At 46.7% G+C, this 23526-nt stretch overlaps 1 protein-coding gene across 6 annotated transcripts in view; it reads right to left on the bottom strand.

The window, feature by feature from the left end:
- Positions 1 to 23526, bottom strand: part of LOC121593474 — an 86610-nt gene that overhangs the window by 40631 nt on the left and 22453 nt on the right. For all 6 annotated transcript variants that reach the window (XM_041915817.1, XM_041915815.1, XM_041915816.1 and 3 more), the window contains exon 3: positions 21957 to 21981. The gene's annotated coding sequence lies outside the window, so the exon portion shown is untranslated. The remainder of the gene's footprint in view (positions 1 to 21956; positions 21982 to 23526) is intronic.

Genomic DNA, 23526 nt, shown 5'->3' with positions numbered 1-23526 from the left:
AAATTAGACTGTGAAGTTGACGATATGCTCCACTCCAACACAATTAAATGTAGCAGGAATATTATCAATACATGGAAAGCATCCAGAATCTAGGGCTTTCTGGTAAATGCATATTGTAGATGAAGACAGCTGTTGAGAAATAACTCAAACCATCGTTGTACTTTGTACCTGGTATTGAACAAATTAAAAAGCTATGCCTTCTCTTATAGCTTCTCCAAGAATAGAGCCAATATATTAACCAGAACATGTCCGGGCTGTCCGGTGCTTGGAGCACTGTTCCCGACCCCAGTAAATAGTCGTTGATGCACAGTGCACATTTGTGTGTTTGTGAACCGTTCAACCTCCGCTCGAACGGTGTAATACCTCTTTAGTTATGATTGGCTTAACTGTAAGCCTCACTTGAGCTTGTCGGACGGTTGGGCATGACTTTCCGCCCAAGTCTTCGAACGACGCATCACATACACGTTTGGAAAGGTGTGTGCGGTGTGTACGATTTTGAGCTAGCACGGAGTCGTTTTTGGCACGATTAATCTATCTTGGTACGGAATTTTCCGGTAAGAAGGAAGGACCCCAAAGCAACACAGCGTGTGTGCGTGTGTTGACGATAGAAAACCGACTGCCCAGCCCATCTGCAGTGAGTCATGGAAAAGGCCACTCGTGATCGACAACGGGAAGGATGAATCGTTTCCTTCCCTGTGTTGTAGCCCACGGTGCAGCGTACATGCTGGGTTTGGTTTTTGCTAATGAAGAGCACACTTTACGGGGCGGGCACGACGAACGGTGTACCATTTACTTCAACTGCAACGATAGGGGCATCGATTTTCCCTGTGTCGATCATTGTGATGTGCTCGTGGGATGGATTGGCGTTGTAATAAGAGCCTAATTTCCTTCGTCACGCTCTGACACTTTGGGCACCTCTGTCTTGGCACTGTGGCGTTTTGCTGTTGGCCACTGGCAGACGCAGATGAAGGCCAATGAAGGTTGCTTTCCTTATCGGGTGTTCGGTGTGCGGTTGAAAGACGATCACGGTATGTGAGCTTGGGTTCGAAACACACTCACACACTTGACGCATTTGACAGATTATACATGGATTACGGCTCAAAAGTGTTGAATTTCAAGAATAGAAATAACGTTCAATTTTGCTTAATAGAGCGTATTATGTGAAAAGCTTCATGGAGAGCCAAGTCATCATCATGTTGATGTAAAAAGGGAACAAATTAAGACTGCTAACATTGATCGCAATTAGCACACACACACAAAGGGTGCAAACATGTAATCAATGTCCACGAATTAGAGCAACCACACTAAGGGGAGCGCCAAACAGGCATCGGTGGCACGAAAGAGAGGCACAAAATCCCGTTCCTCCGTCCTGTGGTACCCTACTACCACGTACGTACATTATCAGTGCAAACGCACCGTTTCCTATTGCGTATGCCATGCCAAGATAATTTCCCTCCCTTTGCTCCCATTTTCTCTCCTTCCCAGCATGAAAAACGTCAATCAAAAAGCAGCAGCAGTGCGGAGGTTCGGCTCGATCCAGTGGGAGAGAGCGTGTCCTCCTTGGTTCGGCGAAGAAATGGGGGCATTGGTGAAGAATCGTGATCCGGATTGGCACCCCACTCAGGCTGGGCTGGGCACCTGTAGGCATTGATGCTGTCTGTCATACGATCTGATTACGGGATCGGGAATGGGTTCGGATCGTGCCGCAAGGTAAAACCATGCTTCTATGGGTAGAAAAAAAAAACACATTCTTTCGATCCGCTTTCCGATTCCGTCAAGTCAAGTTGCTAGCGTTGGTGTGTTCTATTCCATGGTACCACTAACCAGGAACGCGTTCAGCGCGTAAAGAAAAGGGGCCGGCGGATAAGGAAAGCGAACAGCGAAAACACGCACACACACACACACAAGAACGCACGCACTGGCGTGGGGAAAAAAAGAAAGGCATGTGAATGGAAATTCATAAAGCGAACTTGACAATCATTCTTCATGTCGATCAAGATGAATTCAATTACTTTTTTTTTCCCCCCTATTCTGCGTTTCTACCAGTATCCGGCTTTTGCATTGAGCAGCCTCAGTGCAGTTGCAAAGAGTTATGGAAGAGGTGAGGAGATTTATGCCGGGCTTCCCAGCGTGTGCAAAAGGGCATCATATTGATTTTACGCTGGAATGCATCTTGGTTTTTGCTCCGCTCCGCTCCAGCATCGCTCTAGCGCTCCTGGCGCGTGGTGCATTCGTAAGCCATCGTACATTGATGATGGATTTGCAGCTGACTTTTCCAGCAACAGCAGTGTGTGTGAGTGTTTGTGTGATGTGGTTGAAGGAATGGCAAGAGAGGATTGTCATGGAGATATGGATATGATACACTGTAAAAACGTTTGCGTGTAACGGCCTTGGGCTACGTTGTACGTACAGTTTTTTTTTCAATAAATGTTGTAAGAACCGAGCAGTTGGAAGCTGTCGATAAGATTGAAGATGATGTAGATGAGAAGAATAAACACTCAAGGATAAATTGAAATAAAAATGAAAAATCTATCATGCAATATAAATCATAAATATTAATATGACTTTAATAATAATAACACTAGATCCTCTTTAACGAAGACTTGAAATTGGAAGTACTACCTAATAATAGCTATTACGGTAATGCAATTTATCTGCAATTTATAATTCCATTTCCAAAATATAAGCTCCTCATAAGACTCTCTCAAAAGTCCCATTATAAAACATCTCCACAGCTCTGGTAGCTATCGTGAAACTTTGTCTGGATTTTGGAGTACTCCAGTACTCCAGCAATGCTCCAGCTCCAACTAGCTGTAACGGTTTGCACACTACTGCATCCACTGCATATGAATGCATCATAACGAGCAGAAGTTGAAGTATCTATGGCGAAGCAGAAATTAACGCTCTTAGAGAAGATAAATAAATGAAACTTGTGGCGAGCAATGAGAAGCATTCCTTTGAGGTACCATCATTCAGCTCCATGTACTACACCATGGCTGGTGTGTGCAAGCTGCAACTTTTACTTCCCAAAAATTACACACCACCATTTATGGGGTGGCCCTTTCGGTGACTTCGCCAACAATCCATAACGAATCGAAAAGCGTCGGACTCTTGTACGCTAGGAATTAGGTACACGCGAAATCTCTATGCTCTAGTCTAGTGACAAACTTCCCCGAACTAACTTTGCTCCCGGAGAATCCTTCCGCACATTTTGGGTGATAAGTAAAGCGAGACCTAGGAATACCTTCTTCTTTTTTGTTTTGTAATCGCTACACCACCCGAGCCCAGCTTATCAGAAGCTGTACATCTTGAAGCAATTTGCATTTGTCACAATGGAAAACTGTTGCGCGAACTTGCGCTTCTCTCTCTCTCTCTCTCTCTCTCTCTCTCTCTCTCTCTCTTTCTCTTATTCTCCTCCTTTTGCATGGTGTAATACTTCCTTCCGAGAAGCCAGCTTTCTCCAAGTCCTTCACTGCACATCGGGGTATGGTCGCTCCTTTTTTTTGATCTCTCCTTTCTATTTTATTCCAACACGGTCGGAACTCAATTTTGGTTCATTTCCTTATTTACATTTTATTACAACTGAAGGACGAGTTGCGCTGGTCGTGTTGCGGTTCGTTGTTGTTCGTTGTTGTGTTGGCTTTTGTTTTACATTTCTTTTAATGCTTCAATTTAATACACTGTTGGTTAGTTGTTTTTTTTTTCTACCCTTTTTTCTCATTCTCTCTCACTGCTTCTCATGCTTCTGTATTTATTTTCACGCTCCGTAACATTGCCGATAGCTCAAAGCCCCTGTGAAAATGAAAATTACTCCCGCTTTGGAAGGTGGAAGCGAAAGATTGTTACCATCTTCTAAGGCGATTGTTATTGGCACATTGTAAGCGGAGGGGGTTTTTTTTTTGCTCTTTTGTTTGTTTGCTCTAGAAACTTTGTTTCGCTTTCTTTTATCCCAACGATACGATCCTTCCTTGCTTGAGTTGCGCTTCGATCTGCAATCTGCGGGGGCATTTGAGAAAATTTAAAAGATTGTAATATTATGTTTCCCTCACACCTTTTTTCCCTCCTCTGATAGTGTCCTGCTTATCGCTGCTGCTTGTTTAATATCTTCCCTTGTCCTTATTACACCGCCCCTTTTCTGCACCAGAGGAATATGCAATAAGAAAGCGCCTGCTTTGCTTTGGATGTCTTGCGAAGCTCGAGCGCATAATGCCGCGCGGATGCGGAGAAGGTGAATGTTTGCTCATTTCTCCAGCATGCCATGAGAGTGGCCTTGCGCGACTGGACACCACCACCATGCGATTGGGAAGAAGAAGAAGAAGAAGAAGAAGAAGAAGAAGCAGAATAAGAAGAAGAAGCAGAAACGAGAGCAGTTATTTCTCTGAAACTATCCATAAAGATCGCCAGCGGGAGATATCCTGGCTGGAAGGAAATAAAATGATGTCCCTACCACCGCTGGCGCCATCTCAGTGTTCGGACCTCAGAAACGCATGGTCTATTCGTAACCATCGTTGCCATTTTGAGGGGGGTGGTACTATCGGGTGGGATCTTCTACCCAATAGCCCTGCGGAGTAAAGCATCCGTAATCCACTACTAGTAATAGATGTGTGTGTGTGTGTGTGTGTGTTGGCAATTTCGCTACCGGTTTTCATTTCATTCAGCTTGATTCCATCTTCTAGCCCGTGTTACTTACTGCGTCGGTAACAGGGGACACTGTTTTCGTTGGGTTGTTTCCCGATTCCCGACAAGTGGAGCGAGAACTCGCGCTGCCTTCAACGCGGCTCGTATCCTAGAGCAGTACAGGATGAGTCCGTTTGGTATGTTTGGAATTCGTTCCATTCCGTACCGTTACACCCGTTGGCATTGGGCTGGGGGATGACCATTTACGTAGCAGAAGATTAATAAACGACACAAGATGGCAATTTTCCAGAGTTACTGGTTGATTAAAAGATACCGGGAAAAGGGGCAGTATGCTGCAGCGCACAGGCAGCATTGGAGCATTCTTTCTTCGGTGGGAAACGATTAGAATTTGCTGTTTAAATTTCATGCTTATACTGTGCAATGGATGGAGGCCCATGTAAGCCTTTTGTATGTCTTGAACGGAAGGTTATCGGAGTGCCCGTACCAGAGCCCCCGCCTGTTAATGACTTTAATCGCAAATGGACTAAATGCTTCGAAGATGTATGTGCATCTCGGGCTGACAGTGTTTCCTTTACAAATGTTTGTTCCATGTTTTGTTCCACTTTTGCACACAAAATTGGTTTGCGTAACAGGTTGAATTTGTAGGTAGGCTTGCCTGGAATTAGACCTACGCCCTGTCCCCCTGTCGTTTGACTATTTTAGGCCGTTTTCTTATCGTGCTATTTTCGCTTGAGTCTTTCAAATCCATCCTTAACGGCATTGTGCGAAGTTTCCTGCACTGGAAGAGGGGTAAAATCCCCCTCTCTCTGTCTCTCAGTACAGATAAAACCAATAAAAGAAGATCTAATCATAGTCGGGCGAATAAATAGACGTCAACAAACGAGCTTGAACGCAATGGGAGCCTGCATTATTGTCCACGGCGCAACAGCCAAATGGTTGGAGGCGGTTAGACGAAAAGGGACATTGAGAACATTTTCAATCAAGATCCAATCCGATTTTTCGTATTGGTGCATTGCAACAAAACAGACAACAACAAAAAAACTGTAAAAAAGACACTTTTATCCCTGGTCCAGCCGGTCAGAGCGTGCATGTGTGAACTCCATTCAGGGTTCTAGGATCTTTCAGCAAATCTCTTCCCCATTTTTGCTGGGCAAACCTCTTGAGAGGTCGACCGAGCTTGAACGAGACGGCGCAAACAGAACGTGGAATCGTACAGTATCGTCCTCTTCGATATGACACTCAGGGGGGAGTGAGAAAATTGCTATTGCGCTGATAGAGCTTCTCGGACAACTTGGGGGGGGGGGGGGGCTGGAAGGTTTTTCCGCAAAAGCATAACAATCGCTGTTGACAGAGTGTTGTGTTGCGCCTTTGCGAAGTAGCAGGGAAGGTGTCGTTGTCGGATCGCATCATCAACAATAATAACAACAGCAGCATAACAAACGGGTAGTTTGAGTGCAGAAAAATAGACGTAAAGAGAGAGAGAGAGAATGTGTGGGTCTGCATCTGCACAGGAAGTGGTAACACACTACGCAAACAATACGCAACGCTGCCGCCGCCGCCGCCGCCGCCGCACGACTGGCGCAGCTGCGATGAATCGATTCCGCAAACGTATCGTCCACTTGGCGGCGTAGCGGCGTGTGTCTTGTGCAGGATGCGCCCAGAAAGATCCGAGATGGCTGTGCAAGGATCTTCCTTCCATCCCCCCCCCCATCACAAAGCTCACGCAATGGAAAGTAAATAAATAATCTGTTTCTTGGGTCGATGGCGGTGAAAGTGCTTCCAGTGATAAGATACATCTATAAACACCGGCCACGCACACCGATGGGGCTAATGCGCCTTCCTTGGTTATGGATATTCAAACACTTGGTGTTTTGATATGCGATGTGTCGAAGGAGAGGAGTAGGGGAAAAAAAAACAACAACAACAGCAGGGCTTTACAATCTCCTTACCGATCTGCACACAGTGGCGCACACAGTAGGCGACGAACGGTACGCTTGCTGTGGCGGTGGAAACCTTTGGCGAGGCTTCTGTTGCCGCTTACGATTGATTGGCACTTCGTTTCCGTTGGTTACGATCGAAGGCGGAGGCCGTATGCCCTGCTATTGTATGCTGTTGTTGTGTCCATTGGCAGGATGTGTCTTGTGTAATACACTACGCGGCCAGGATTTGACAGAAGAACAAAACTTGTGTAAACAATCTTCACTCAGGGCGCGCCTTCTCTCGGTATCTCTCTCTCTTAGTCGATCGAAGTGAGAAAGCGAACGTTTGTTCGATCTCAAGATCTGTCTACCACGGAAACTGGAAGCGCTAGTTAAATTATGCTGATCTGCTGTAAGCTCTTTGTACAACGGTTGAGGGTGGGGAAAGCGGCACGAAGCGATACAGGATTTATGGTGAAAATTGAAAGCCAGCAACCGTGGTGTGCATCGTTCCCAGAGCATGGACCAGCACCGGATTCACACGCTTTGCAGCTGGTAGGACTGGGGCGGCACACGTTAGCACACAACCCCCATCAGGAATTCTCGCCGAATCCGAATGTAATTGGAATCGTATTGGGCGGTTGGGAGCGGTATGGTAGAGCATTGTTTGCGTGTAAATTTGTTTAGCTTAACCGGCCGACCAGGGTGGTTCCTGCGCGCAATGGCCCGCTCGGGGACACAGCACTGGAACCGTGGGCCGAAGGGCGTCCTGTTTTTAATCCAAGTTGAGTAAATGGCACTCTGCGTGTCGATTGGAATTCAATTAATGTGATTGGAAAATGGGCTCCCTTCGAAGTCTGATAGCTTCCTTGAAAATAATAGAAATTGATTGAAAAAAAGCTCACACTTGGGTTGGGGCATCTAGGAAATTTAAATGTTTTGCAAACTGTTTATAAAACACACAAAAAATAATCAAATTATGAGCTATTTCCTTATGTTTCGTATGTTTGATTAAAAAAAAAATATTTCATATAGTTTCACTTTCCACATTATTCAAGGCTCATAAAACGTACTAAACATGATCATCAAGATTACTGTCTCACAAGAACGTCAAATATATAAATTGAAACCATCCACAATTCCCGCTCAAACTATTCAAATGACACCCATAATCTACAGTTCGAAGTTACCAGTTTTCCCCCGTACCGTTATGACAATTGCGTCACGTCAGAGATTTCCCGATAGTGTCAATCGGGAAACTGGGCGAAACTCCACGACCTGTCGGTGGAACTATTTCCGCAATCGACCTTATCTAGACCCCCCCCCCCCTTCCCCCGGATACTTCGAGCGCGTTCCTAAAGCACGGCCCGTGCAGATAATGCCAAGAACCCATTCGCTGGACGTATTAGCGTGGGCCGGACAATCTTATCACTGATGTGTGCCCCCTTTTCTGTGGCGAGAAAAGTCATTTCGAAATGTCGAAACGGTGCGCCGGTCAGGTTTATCGTCACATACAATCAGTGTCAGTGCGCCATGTGCCATGTGTCCAACAGCCCAGGCGGCTGGGGGTGTGCGTGCTGAAATTATGCTCGGTCAAAGTTATTTTTCTCGCCCTCGCGCTGGGGCGTCCATCATTGGGTATTGGGTTTTTTTTTTGTTTGTTACTGTGTCGCCCATTGGCGAGTGCTACCGGCAGCAATGGTGGGTGCTTCTTTGTACTGAGGATTGAAATAATTTCATGCCAGCACACACTGTGCGATAATGAAGGTCCTCCTAGCCTTCCCGCTCGTTAGTTCAATAAAAAGGCACTCACAGGAAATATGCTCACAGCCACCAGCGGCCATCAATTGAATCCCGGGAAAAAGGCAACACTTTCCGCTTACGCAAACCGGTCGCTCCCCAGCGGTGGGAGGTTGTGCCTTTTTATGCGTTGGATGCGGCGCAAAGCAATTTATTGAATATATTCAATCATAAAATGATAAATAGGCCAACGGGCTACCATGGGAATGTACGCGTGGCGGTGGCGAACGGGAGTTTCCACGAGTTTCCCGCACCAGTAGGGGGCGTTTGTTGTTTGGGGGGGGGGGGTAAAAAGAAGAAGCAAAACTAACCAACAGACATCAGGAAAAGGACACACACACACACACACAGGAGAACGAACAGACATCAATCGTCAATCATTCTGCGTGCACGGTTATTTCGTTTTATTTCGTCGCTCGTCCTCCGGCTGCGTTCACGGCGTGTTTTTGTCGTGTGCGCACCACTATTTGCTGCCCACCCTGTCACCATCGGGTGCCCCTTTTTGACATACCGGCAACACGCAAAGGTTTATGCTGATTTCACCGCAAGGACACAGCTTCGAGACGTGGGTGTGCCTTGTGTGTACTTATTTCCGGTATCCGCACGCAGGAAGTCGCACGGTTGACATCGCTCGATGATGTGTGCGATGGCACGGATTGGTGGAAGCGAAACAGGAAACGAAGTCAATACACTACCCAAAACGCAACAGCGCCTACTTGCGCCACTATGCTGGCTGGCACGGTAATGATGCTGATGGATTTCTTGGCTGCCATCCCGTGCAACGGTTGACAAGTGACGTTAGTAGATCATAAAAGCATGCGTTGATGCCGTTTTTTTGTTGTTGTTTGTTGCTAGCCGTCGAATACACAACACACACACACACACGTATTCGTTGAAGTGGAACAGTTTTTTTTCTATCTCACCATTCAAATACACTAGTTGGCACGAGTAATCAAGCGAGAGGAAATCGATTTACAATAATATTATTCCACGATAACGTATAAAGCGAACGGAGTTTTAAGTGTGTGCTAACGGGCGTGTATAAGCAGCCCGCATTCGGTGTCAAGCGATTCCCGAAGAAGTAGTCACCCCGAAGAAGAACCAACATCCGGAAACGGGTAATGTATTGAAAAAAAAGGGAATCCCATTCGAGAGCCGATTCGCATTCGAATTCGATGGCATTTATCAGTTTATTAGCCCCGCGCGCTCGAGACGCTCGTCGTTATGACATTCGTGTGGCAATATCGCAGACCATTGCCTAGCTCCAACGCCCCCGCCTGTTGGGAGCAGGATCCGTTCGGTCTTGACGCTTCACGAGACACGGTGGAAAAGCAACAACACAAAAAAAAGGCTTCCATTTCGCGATACAACAGGCAAGCAAGGCTCGATGGAGTTTCGAAGGATCTTCCAAGGGAGGCCTCGTTCCTTGGAAGTTAAGCAACTGACTTAAGGGCGATAGGCGAAACCCTACCAACCCTATACAACGGAGTCAAACAGAGCTCAGCCAGCTAGATTCAGTCGAATGCTAGAAATTGGTTCGAGAGAATTAGAAAAGTTTTGCCCATTTTGAAAAGGGTACCAATTTGGTGCGCTTGATTTGCTTTTTCGCCCGTCCCGTGCGCTACTCCCCCCCCCCCCCCCTAATATCACCCGACTAAGGATGTGTTTATGAGATGCTGTGTGTGTGTGTGTGTGTGTGTGTGTGAGTGGATGCAGAGGTGGGCTGGTGATTGCGATCGAGAAGACGATTGGGAGAAAACCTTTGGAGGGGCGCATGTTTGGGGAAATATGTTTGCATTTGCCTTCAGTTCCACCTCCTAGTAGGTCTAGGTCTGTGGTGGGTGGGTGTGTGTGTGTGTGCCAGAGCTGGTGACATTTCGGGTCGGGCGTTGGACAGTATGGAAAAGGTTCCCCGAAAATTCCCCAACCCAACAGTCATGCCCGGTGTGAAGAGAGAAGCTGCTATTATCCCCCGACGGATCCACTGGTGCGGCGGAGGAGGGCCCGGAGTTTGCAAATCGGGAACATTTTCACGGACGGTTTTTACCTCCGCAGTTCCGGCTTAGTGGAAGGGAGTTCCCGTTTGCGATTGCGTTTATAGAAAAGGGATAACTTTATTTGGTCGGCCAAGCTGGTGTGCTATTGTTGTTGTGAGCGTAAAATTAGTGAACTGTGTGAAAATTTGCTGATAAATGTCATCAACAGGCTGATAAAACTTCCATTCAGAGAGGAGATGCGACGGTGGATGTGGGTGGAGCTTTCAATACGGGAGGAGTTTTTAAAGTCCGAAAAAAATACGAAAAGTTCGTGATGTTTGTCGCACGACAGGACACGGGACGTGTGTGTGTGTGTGTGTGTGGACTGGTTGAAGCATCCAGATTGAATTGAAAATAGGAAAATAGGGATTTTTGGTTGAGAGTTTTATTGCTTCATCCGGAGTTGTGATAAGCTGATGTTTTGAAGCTGATGATTTGATTTCAATTATGTTACAATTTTCGTTGAAGAAACTGAATGAAGGGTTGATTTTGATATGTTTTTATCATTGGTTTATCTTAAGTAGCAAAGTCGCAGTAAAGAGTATTTCAAATTGAATAGTATGACTGATAATGCGAAACTTCTCAATGGCGCTATATTTCATGAAGAACGCCTAAAACTATGCTACCAGTTTGACATCAGCTGCTTAATATAAATATTTTTAGTCACTATTAAAGCGCTATTGTGCGAAAGATCGATTGTTGGCTAAATGTGTACTTATTAAACAGTCTTTATGTGATATTTCAATCGATATCATCATGCTTGCGTTAATGCACCTGCTCGTTTTCTAGAGTTCTACGTTGTTTATTATTACTATTCAATCGACATCATTAACTCTCTGCTCTCTGTGTTTACGGTATTTAAATACAACAGCTGATTTGTAGCCTGTAACAGCCTGCGCTTTCAATCCTGCTGTCTATCACTCCCTCAACGCCTCCACTCAGCATCAATTCATCATCCCTCATGACGATCACGAATGTAAATGCTTGAAACGTAACTCGCACAACTGTTTTGAAATACAAAATCCCGAAATGCAAAAAACAGACTTCCAATATTGATAAAAGCACCGACCGTGAACCGATACGGTTCTACCGGGCGAATGGTGGCAGATGATTAAAGTGTACTACTACACATTGTCCTCGAAACCTTGCAATCGGGAATTTCCCATTATGAGTGAGCTCTATTTTTAATCGCACCGAATGGCTGCTCTGCTTCCCTTTCGTTCCCAGTTCCCGTCCCACGCTGCGGGCTGCTGTTGCTTCAGAGCAATTGATAACCATTCCATTACGCCAAAGGGCGTCTTGTTCGTGTCCGTGTCTCCTGCCCTGTCCCTTTTTGCAAGGCAGACCAAGTCTGTGTGTACAGGTGGAACCCGAACCGATCCGATGCAGGTATCGCGCCGGGAGGCATACCGGAAAGCATAAATGGAATGAGTTTTTAAAGGTACGCTCCCCGTTGGGCCGTTGGGCGCCCGCCCGTCTAATGTTTGCAGCAATCGATGGGAAAGTGAGACACACGTTGCAATCCAGCAGGGGGTGGCGAGGTGGTGATGAACAAAACGGGAATGCAGGAAGCAAGCAGAAGGATGAAATCGGCATGTAAATGAAGCACAAACAACAGACCCCCGCCACCAGTGATCGATGTAAGGATTGTAAGGAAATACTTTAGTCGTTTTGCAGTCCCAGAACGGCTCCGAGTTCCCGTGTGAAGGAGGGTGGAATTGCATAGATTCATTATCACATGTTTGTGAAACAATGCAACAATGATTCCGTTTAGAAAGTGTCTCGATCTGGCGCTTTCCCCGCTCTGTGCGAGTGAGCGAATGAACGTGGGTCGAATAGAACGAAAGCTCTACGCTCTATTCCAGACCGGGTCGACCTGCGTTTAGATTTCAACGTTTGGAAATCAGGCATTGAAAATCCTTCTCACAGCCAGACAGGGCGTCTATGTGTTCGATCATGGCATCATGCCACATACCCTATCATAGCACTGCTAATTATGCGTTTGGTTTGATTTGTAAATAAAAGCTTATTAATTTGTGACCCCCGATGAGCCGATGTTCACGCCCGCTCCAAGGCCTGATTGGACGTGCTCGGCCTGTGTGCCCAAGGCCCGGTCGGTGCGTTGGTGCGCTCTAATCAACCGACATTTCTTCATGTTAGCTTTAATCAATTCACAGTGTGTGATAATTACTCTGATTGTTTTGCATTCTGCGTACGGGGTGCCGAGCGCCCGGGCACATGGATGCGCTGCCATGTGCTGCAATCTACTTTGCCAGCAGCACGTTCGGTGGATAGTGGATGGTAGCAAGCAATGCCGGATCAGTTCGATATCGTTACAGTGCGGTACACAACAAGGATTGGACCGAGAGCGGCCAACATTCGACCGATGAATTAGTGTTTGTTGGCTTTTGTTTTTTTTTCACCCCCCCCCCCCCCCCCCCCCTGGAGCTTCCCACTTCGGTCAATGTCTGACCATGCGAAGCGTATGGTTACCCACACAACTTGCGCACTGCACTGCTGTGCCGTTACAGCGTAAAAGTTACAGCTTCAGTTCTTACATCTTTTCCCAGCAGGAGGGTGGGGGGGGGGAGGGGCTACGGGGAGTTGGTGGTGGTCAAAGAGCCCGCTCTTCTGCTGCCACTAATGTTACACACTGCTGCAGTTCCCGTGCCGGGTCGTTGCAGTCGCTGCATGCTTTTGCAATTTAAACGAAACACAAGTAAACTGTCCCTCACTCTGTGTGTGTGTGTGTGTGTTTATGGGATTCGGGGCACTTCACCCGCCGGACACTGCAGTGTCCCTCACTCTGTGTGTGTGTGTGTTTATGGGATTCGGGGCACTTCACCCGCCGGACACTGCAGTTATTGCATTTGCTGTTGCGACTATTGATTTTCATGTGTGCGGGCATGTCTGGAAGAGGTCCATGAAGCTTGATTGCCCGGGCGCTCGGGCCACTACAATTTCCCTACAGGCTCGCGTGACCTTTAGCTTATCCCCCCCCCCCCCCTTGGATGACCCCTCGGGCGCGTTGGTTTAGTCCGGGTGGCGCGCGCACGCCACACATATGACATTAACGGGACGGGAGTCCTGCACGGTAGTTGTGTGTGTGTGTGCTTGTCAGCACGGTTCGGTGGAATTCTGATTGCAACTGGGACGAACCACTGCTGCTGGGACGTGTGTTGCGTTGGGAATGAAAAATCAAATCATAGAACACAAACAAAACCGAACCACCGCCTGCATCCATTTCTAACACCCCCGGACTGCCCCTGAAAAGAGGGAGCAGGGGTGGAAGCGAGTGGCGTGAATGATAATGAAGATAATCAATGCTGTATTCTTCACCGGACCGGTGCCGATGGTTGGTGATGGTTGGTGAGTGTAGAAAAAATCACAGCCTGTTGTTCGATGTTGACGTGAAGCGCGCTTAGAAGCACAACGGCGTGCATTTTGGGGCGTTCGAACTGTCCATCATGGCAGCTTCTTCGCGTCCATCCATCCATATACTGTCGCCTGCCGCTGGTTTCAATTCGCTTCAATCAAGCTGAATAAAGTTTTGATGCGTTACCGTTCGGATTGCGTTTAATTGTCGGGAGTATTTCGCTGCTTCACTACCACGTGCCGCTGAATGATACCTCCTCCCTGTTTGCTTTCCCGTTCTCTGCTCTCCCAAAAAAAGGGTTCATTAATTGAGGGGCCTGATGCATTTTGAATACACGGGTTGATCGCAACATTCAATTGCACAAATCCCGGTGACCCACGAGCAGCAAACTTGGGTGCAATTTGTAAAGCTCTGTCCACCGGCACTGCTGCTACTCCTACTACTACTGCCTTCCTCCTGCAAATGGTTAGCCTTTCATCCGGTGCCGATGCTGCGGCAGGACACCTACCGGGCCACGCCACTTAACTCTCCGCGGCATCCATTAAGTGGCGCAACGGGTGAAGAGCACAGATGCAGCCAATTAGAAGATATTTTGCATAACAATTGAATCGGTAATGAATATTAGCTTGCGGGTTTGAAGTACACGAATGGACAATTTCGGGGTCGCGCCTTTACCCCGAAGTTAAAGGGGAGGACGGGGCGGTGCACCCATTAACCGATACCGCTAATAGGCAGACGCATTGACGTTTCGATTGAGGTCCGATTAAGTGTGGCTGTGCTGCTCCACTAATCGGAAGTGGGCTTTGGGATTGATGTTCAAATCGGTGAGAGGGCTCTGTGTGTGAGCGTGGGGGCTTCTTCTTGTTAAATGCTCTCTCCCGTATTAGGACACCCCTATTGATTTTTGTACCATGTATATAGAGCTGCGTTTGGCTGGCTTCAAATTACCCACGGGATCACGGGTTTGCGTACAAACAATGCGCGATTGATGGTGTTGCTTGCAGCGATGCTAATTAGAAGCGCCAGTACAGTACAGCTGTGCGAGTCGGAAGGGGAAACGGGTAGCCAATGCCGTAGGTGTTAAGTGGCGTTAAACGAAAGTGCACGGGTTGAGTATACTATTTAGCGCAAACTCTCGGTATCGGTTTACTAGCAAAACGGTATCGTATGTCGCTCGTTGGTAAATACAATTCACAGCCAGACAAATGTCAAAGTGTCTTTATGAACTCATTTGCTGGAATCAAACGCGCCGCTTCGATTGCATACTTGAGCTACTTTGCATATCTGTGAAACTCAATGCGATTACTTACTGTTCATCAGCAAATGATCCACTTCAATGTCGGTCCCGCGATGTACGAGAATCAGATCGGAGTGCCAGGCTAACAACTTTTAATTGTGTCGTTGAACAACAACAGCTTTACCGAAAGCTTTCTTTCATCGTGTTGTTCGCCACGCCTGTTTGAGTCCCCTGTTTCACCCAATCAAAGCGATTCCTTGGTGAAGAACCGGTGAAGAAGCCTATTACGATGTGTGCGTAATTAAATCAAAGACTCCCGGTCGGTGGGATATTTGTTTACACAATATTACCCTCTTGGGTGCCACTTTAAGGTTGTTGTTATGATACGGACCAAGGACCGACTGTCCTACACAACCCCCACTCCCCCTGCTTGGAGCCATGGAACTCAATTACTTTCAAAATGTGATGACGGCAGCGACGACGACGACGGCATCATCAGTCATCGATCAAATTACGCATCCGCTTGTATGCGTCATGGTTCCGTGTTGTTCTGAAGGATGGATGCGTCGTCCTGCTGGTACTGGCAGGGAACGATCCTATTACACACGGCGCTAAGCCTCTGTCTGTGAGTGCAGACAGAATCATGACAGCGCGCAATATGTTTATTTAGTACAGCATAAGAGAGACTTTTGGGATGCGGCGTTCCCACATTGCCGGCTTGCGGGCGAAAGTGCGCCAGCCATTCAGCATCCTTCTTTTCGGAAGTGTAAGCTGAGAGTAACAAGGATTCTTACGTTTCATTCGCCCCCCCCCCCCCCCCCCCCTGGCACGATCAACTGTCGGGTGAGTGTGCGGGTGTTGAAAAGGGCGTCAAATGTTGATGGGTTTAACACGGCCAAAGGGGACGATGGGTTGATGCTGTTGCTGCTGTTCCGCCGTTAAGCCGTGCAGGCAAAATGGAGAACATGGCTATGAATGGAGGAGCAGGAGCCATGGGCGGTGGTTCTTCTTAGGGAGCGGTTTGCAAATGGGATCTCCAGCCTTGGTCGCGGCGCGTCCTGTGTATCGGTTGTGGGTCGTCGAATGCGGCATCTTCCGGATGATAAATATACTGGCCATGATTAGCTCGTTCTAGTTTTGCCTGTCCGTTTCCTTATTTTGCTGCGAAAGTGCGCTTTTGATGGAACTTAAAATAGAGAGCCCGGAGGACCATTGCCGTGGTAATGGGTGCACCTTAACGCCGGCAAAAAGACTCCGCTTGAGCTCACGCGGATGATGGATGAGTGCCGTGCCCGCACGGGCATTCAATTCCAGCGTCCTTGGACCGTTGGAAAGTGTTGGGGTGGAAAATGGAGAAGCGCAATCTAAACAGTTGGGGGGGAAAGCAGGATATACAGATGGGAAGCAGCCCATCATTCGGGACGCTTTCTTGAGTTCATAAAAAGAGCCATGCGCCTCTCGGAGGAGCGATAATGTGTTCACCGTAAACTAGGTGGACGATTTACTCGTCGTTTGCTCCACAGCTCGTTGCATGTGTTCTTTGCCGGTGCCTGACACACGCTTGAGCAGAAGAAATCTCGTCAAAAAAGGGTGAGCTGTCAAGTGTGCCTTGATTTGCGTTTCCCTAGAATCTCTGGAGTTGGTGCATCCATTTTTCAGCGAGCAGTCGGCGACAACCCCCCACCTAGTGACACTCTACATGTCGTGTGAGTGTGTGTGTGTGTGTGTGTTTACTTAATGTGTTTTCACAAGTTCTTTCATTTTCACCCCGAGAAGCACTGCAGCATGATAAATGTGTGCACTATCCTTCGATCGGTCATCTTCGCGAGCAATCACGCTGAACAGGATGCTCCATTTCCCGGTGTGTGAAAGGAGTGGAAATTTAATTCACACTTGAGCGATGGCGATACACGTTTTACTTCTTCCTTTTTAGAGGAACACACTGTCAACCGTTTCTTTCTGTTGGCGAACTCCTCGGACATTTGAGCCACTGTTAGAAAACGAGAAATGAAGCTTCGATCGATGGACCAAATCTCCCCTTCTCCAAACTCGCTGCTTGTCCGTAATAGAGCATTATAATGATGACAGATTCTGTAACTCATTCAATTAAGACGCTTCCGCCACCAACTGGTGCGAAACGAAACTCTTCATCTGTTAGTTGTATTACCTAGTCTCCCTCCCTAACCCATTTTACCTTTGGAAGGGGCACGCCAGATTTGAATGAACGCTTGGTTTGATTGATGATGACGGTGTTGCGCACTCTCTCTCTCTCTCTCTCTCTCTCTCTCTCTCTCTCTCTCTCTCTCTCTCTCTCTCTCTCTCTCTCTCTCTCTCTCTCTCTCTCTCTCTTCGTTCCAGTCCCTTTCTAGGGTTTGATGTTTTGCTTTTTCGGTAGCAGCACCAACGCCCTCCCGGAGCGGCCACACGCCAAATGAACACACACCCTGGGCAGCTTCCTGATTTTGTTTGTGGCCATCACCACCACCACCACCACCACCGTTTGGTGAAAATGAAGATTTATATGATTCTTCGAAGCGACGCCCGGTCAACCGGCGATTGTTCGGTTGCTAGGGGTAACCACACACAGCGTGCTGCCCCTTTTTCCCGCGCGCAAGATGGATGATGGGTGTCGCCTTATTTTGGAGCAGCTTGCTCAGTCGTTGTTGTTGTTTTCCCGCAAGCAGATTATTTCCTTGGACAGGCGTACGCTAGAGCGCGCGCGCGCGCACGTGCTCGTGCTGACAAAAGTAATATTAAACTGGTTGTTGGGTTTTTTTTCCACTCTCGACCCTCCTTTCCGGGCTTAGATATGTACTTCCTCAGAAGTGGGGTGCACTTTTTTCCGGGAATGATTTATCGCTCACCCTGGCAAAAACGAAAAGCAGCAGCAAAATCAGCCCCACAACACGGTAATAGAGACGATGCGGAAAGGTGTAGGGGTTTTTTCTTCTTCTCTCTATTCAAAAGTGTACTGGTGCTTCTGTTTTGAACTTTTTCAAAATGGTGAAATATAATGCCGGAGTACGAACCTGGTGTACAAAAACCCGAAGGCCGATTGATATCGAACGAACCGCGCACGGAGGAGCCCTAAATTGCCCGCCTCACACTTGCCACGTCGATACCAATATTCTCATTACCGGTCGGTTTTCCGACGAGGAAGACTAAAGTGGAAGCGATGCCCCGAAGCAAAGTTAGGTCAGTATTACGTTACACACCGTTGGGGCTTTTGGGGGTTGGTTTGCTTTGCACTTTTGCACCACACCGGGTTGCGTCCGGATGGTAGCACTACCGGGAAAGGGGAGAGCCATGGAAATTCAGAGGATCGGATTCAATCGGAAAGGTGTTTCAATCAAGAAAAGCCTTCCGAGAATAGATAAAAAGGGATTGGTTGCTTACAAATCTAGTAAAAAAAAAAAAAGGAGGAGGACATAAAAAAAATGGAAAGACACAGCATTTTCTATGATTTGAGCTATGGCGTTTTTCCTTCGTTCTTACGTTGTGTGCGTTACTTCTACTTTGTCAACATTCGCATACCATTCGCATACCATCATCATCATCATCGTCGTCGTCGATCCTTCTGGGATCGGGTACGATAAAGAATAACGACAGTGTCGGGTTTGAGGGACATATTGCTTAAGAAACCCTTCCCTGGTTAGATGTTCCCCGGTCGGCTGCAATCGATCCTGGTGAGTGGTAATGGTGGGTCCCCATGCCAAGCCAAAGAAGTGTCATTTGAGAGTAGTGTTCTTGTGTTCGGGTTTTGCTGCTCCCGTTTGTATTGTTCCCTTGATGAACAATCCTTTCTGTGGTTACGGTTCAGCTCTCATTGGTGGTTGGCGTTAGAACGATGCGATAAAGCCTTTCAAACCGAAAAGAAAAACTCCCATTCAGTGGCTGTGGAAAGTGGATGTAAAAAAAGGTAAAGTGTACAGAATAAAAGTAAAAAAAAAAAAACATATACACAAAATTTGGAAGCAAAGTAAAACGGAGGAGTAAAGAGAAAAAAAAAGGTCAAGTTTGAATGGAGAAATTCCTCCAAGAGGCAAGACTCGATCGCATGCCTGGAAGAAAAGGATTGCCTTTCCGAAAAAGCAAAAGTAGTACAAAACAAAAGAGAACACCACCGGCCAACGGCGGGTAGCGATAAAATATGGACGAAAGAATCCAATCTGAGATTACGAGGGCTGCGAGGTGGGAAGGAAAAAATCATTTTCCTTCCCCGGGTGTAACGGGTGAGGTTACAAATGAATATCTTCTGACTTTCTTCAATTCTTGGACGCTTCATTGCCGCAATCAAACGGAGGCAGTCCTGGGGGAAGCAAAATGGGAGGGGGGGGGTGTGGAGGGACAGCAAACCGTTCCGGTGCCGTGTCCATCTTGGAAATGAGCGGAGGAAAAACTAGAACCCTGTGTGCCTTATGCTTCCTGCGCTGGAAGCAAAAAAGTCGGAGCGAAAAATCGGTGTTTGAAGAAATTATGATCAGAAGGTTCAGATTTAGCACTGGTGTCTTGTCCCCCGGAGCAGACAAATCAGTTTCCTTCGTAAAACAGAAGTAAAATAACACCACAAAAAATACAAAAAAAAAGGTTTATACATGCTGGGGAAAAGAAAAGGCTGCTCGAAAACCTTTCCATGGGCGCTACAGCGCAAAAGCTGCCCAAAAAGGTGTGTTTGCGATCGACGATTGGGTTCTCACTTCCCATCTTGTCCGTCCGATCCACTTGATTAGGAGCAGACGGTTTCGCTTTTGGGACGGTGCTGGTGGTGGTCGAGATTGCGAAACCATTGTGATACGTTATCCCAAATCGTTGTGCCCGCCACCTCCTCCAAAGGGGTCCGAATGTTTAACATGCAATAAATATGTGAAACATCTGTCCCACGAATCTGCCGATGTTGGAGGCAAGCGGCACAGAGATGCTGCGGTGTCGTGTGTCGTGTAGCCGGAGAAAACGGCTATTTTATTACATGCCGATGACATGTGGTCTCGCATGAAAGCGTTTCATTGAAGAAGCACCGAACTGGCTGGTGGGTGGGTTTTCCTATGTTAAATTACACCTCAACGTAGGAATGTCAATGAGTGGGATTTTTTATTTGTGTGTGATATAGCTTCAACAAAACTGCACATTTCAATAGGAGGGGACGTTAGAAGCACTGTGCGTACATTGGAAAGCTTCGCGTAAGCTCGTCCGCATTGCCTGGCAGCTCCAGCGTAACGGGTTGTGTAAACCTTCGTCAAAATATCTCTATCCTACATCCTACAGATGTCCCACACCAAAAAGTCCCGTGCCAAAAAGTCCCGTGCCAAAAAGTCAACCGTAAAGTGCGGGTTAATTTTGAATCGAAAGTTTGCTCCCACCCCCCCCGCCACCGCTTACGAAAGATACGGGTTTTGACAAAGGTTATCGATTGTCGAAAGTTTCGTCTGAGGGTGGAGCTGGAGCTGGAGAGCTGGTAGATAGGACACTTCAGAATCGCCCGAACAGGGGGATACGCTATTCATCAAAATCACGATGCCCGGTTGAGCGGTTCAGAATATTAAGTGCTTTGAATTTACCCAAAGGCGAAGCAGGGTTAGTGACAGTTCACTACAAGTACCTGTCAAATAGCGCCACCCAATGGTATGCATTCAAAGCGCCCTCTAGTGTCAACTCGAAGAGGCAGAGAGATAGTGAACAGAAGAAGCAGCCGCGTTTTGTTTCTGTACTTCTTTCCTCCTGCCAATGGGTCTCTGTTTCCGAGCAACATTCTTTAGCGTCTGAATTATCGTGTGCCCCTTAATCTTGTGCCAACTGTCCCACTGAGTGTGCCTGAGTGGTTTGTGTATTTTAAGAAACAGCAACAAAACTCGTCGTTCTGTCCTGTCTCGTTCCCGCTGGACGAATGAAACCAAGATGATCGTTTTCCATACTCTTTTGTCAGCACAACTCCTAGTGACGTCGTTCCCTGACACATGACGAACTGACACGGCGTGATACGCAGCGCTCGGACTGTTGACGTTGGGAGGGATTGGAGGCCATGGGGCCCGGCTTGCTGACAGCAGGCGCTCTGACTGTACGCTGCTCTGCTGTGTCGTTGCCACACACAGCCGGGAGCGGGAATGGCCACCCCGCCGTGAGCATCGGGGGAAATCAGTTTTCCGGTCTTATTACACTTTTAATGAAAGTCAGAATGAAAGAAATGAAATACCAACACAGTGTCCCGGGCAGCCTACGGTGTGTTTGTGTGTGGGGTGTGCTGTGGGCTCTGGGTTCGGCGTCTCCTCGCACATCGTATCGTATTTTGTAGCGGCATTACGATGAAATGAAGACAGTAACCGGGAACAGTAAATCAGGTGTGTGTGTGTGTGTGTATGAAGATGGTGACAACGGTGCATTAGAATGAAGAGATGAAATGTCACCACCTGGGGGGCTGAGCACAGAGCTAGCTTGCAGGTGGTTTCTATTGCACCGTGAGCGGTTAAAGCGGTAGTTGCGGGCATTGATTAAAGAAAGACGTGTGTTGCAGACAGGAAGCACCTCTTAAGAGTCTATATCCAAGGTAAGCGATAATGATTGTGTGTGTGTGTGTTTTTGTTTTATTATTGTGCAGCGGAGTATGACAAATGCTGTGCAATAAGAACATGTTTTTTAATGTGTCATGTTAAAAAAGCTACAGATCATTACGCCAGTGCCGCTAGGCCGTTGATGGTTTGCCGCAGATTAATATGAGACTGAATAGGAGCGTCTCCAAAGTGATTTCGACGTATTGAAACTTTGCTCCGATTAATGACCAACATCAACACGTGGGGGAAATTGGAAGAACTACCTCATCATGATATTCGTTAGTAGGATAGATATCGCTGGGGAAATAGGAGAACCTAAGTATTTTTTTTTTGCAAAGTGTTGGAGGTTTTTATCGCTTTTCGAATACATGATTACTCTGCTATCTTACATGATGTTTCGTATCTTACTTGTACTCGGTTGAGGCTGTAGTTTCTGAAATAAGAAAAGAATAATTGGTCAGTGAAGGTTTATTGTGAAATTGCATAATGAAGCATTTAAAGATGTTTGATTGAAGGTCTTCTAAGATTTATAAGATTTATGTATCTAAGACAAATATAGTATACATTACACTAAATACGTTGTGTATGGTTACAGTGAACCATTTCAAATGTGAACGGAAATTGGAAATTGAAATTTATAACGACATTCTAGTTCAAAATTGATTAGAAAAAAAGTGGAATTGGACCCTATCCTCTTCCATTTATACAGTCCGAACTCACTGGTTGAACTTCGATTCCCTGCCAACATTTGAATATGTGCTTTTTAGCTGGCCACTGCATTTTTATTTAGACCACTGCATGCACAGCAACTAAAACCTCAATGCTTGCTGCGATGAAACTATTGAAGCTTTCTCATCCAGCTGTCAAAACTTTCCCACGCTTTTTGATCAAATGTTCTGGATGACTCGACCTCTGTATTATATAGACTTTGGTTCAACTAAAAAGCGTTCAACTATTGAATTCTAACTGTACACTAAAGGTCAAAACAATTTGACATTCCTGACTCACATCATAGTACCACGTGATATTGATAGAGGGCGCAATAATATAATATTACAGTCAGAATTCAATAGTTGAACGCTTTTTAGTTGGCATGCTTTTTAGTTGAACACTCGATCGTTGGCTGACAGTTCAGTTAATAAGCATGCATTTGTATGGAAAACTAGTTTTTGAAAATTTTCCAAAAATCTCATGGCTTGCCAAGAAAATTATCAAAATATGTTTGTATGGAAAAACTGGGCCAACTAAAAAGCACATATTCAATAGTTGCCAGGGAATCGGAACATCAACCAGTGAGTTCAGACTGTATTTACAAGACAATCATTTTTCCAGTTCATATAATTTTAAGCATCGGTCCAGTGGTACAGTCGTCAACACGAAATAGAGCGTCCTTTCAAGCCTGAAATGAACCGTCCCCCCGTTAAGTAATGAGTTAAGTCTCAAAAGCCTGTACAAGCCAGCATGAGTGTCCGCGTAGAACGTTACGCCAAATAGAAAAAAAGAAGTTTATTCATTTTTTTAATGCTTTTGTTTTTATCTCTACCCATTGTAATGCTCCTTACTTCCTTTCCACCTTTTGCGTGTAATCATTTGTAACTTTCACTGATATTTGTTTTCAGTGGTGGATCTAACGGTAGGCGGACTAGGCGGTCGCCTGGGGCCCCCATAGATCGCTAGTCTATAGTATGCCATATGGACAGATAAATAGCAACAAGGGCCCCGGAAAGATGGACGTTGGGGCCCCGAGGCTGGCGAATCGTTTGCACCCCCCCCCCCCCCCCCGACGGCATTTTAAGTTTACTGTTTAACCGAACACTATTTACAGGGGGCCTCAACTCGTCCTACCGCCTAGGGCCCCCGAACCATTAATCCGCTACTGTTTGTTTTTCAGCTACGCATGACGCACGCATCACACGTGAGATGATGTAAGCTTCTTACTTTCAATGGAATTACAAGTTTTATCTCACAGCTACCGCAT

Source organism: Anopheles merus, chromosome 2L (assembly GCF_017562075.2).
Source record: "Anopheles merus strain MAF chromosome 2L, AmerM5.1, whole genome shotgun sequence".
Classification (NCBI taxonomy): domain Eukaryota; kingdom Metazoa; phylum Arthropoda; class Insecta; order Diptera; family Culicidae; genus Anopheles; species Anopheles merus.
The sequence above is the reverse complement of the archived record's forward strand: the minus strand, read 5'-3'. Positions and strand labels throughout refer to the sequence as shown.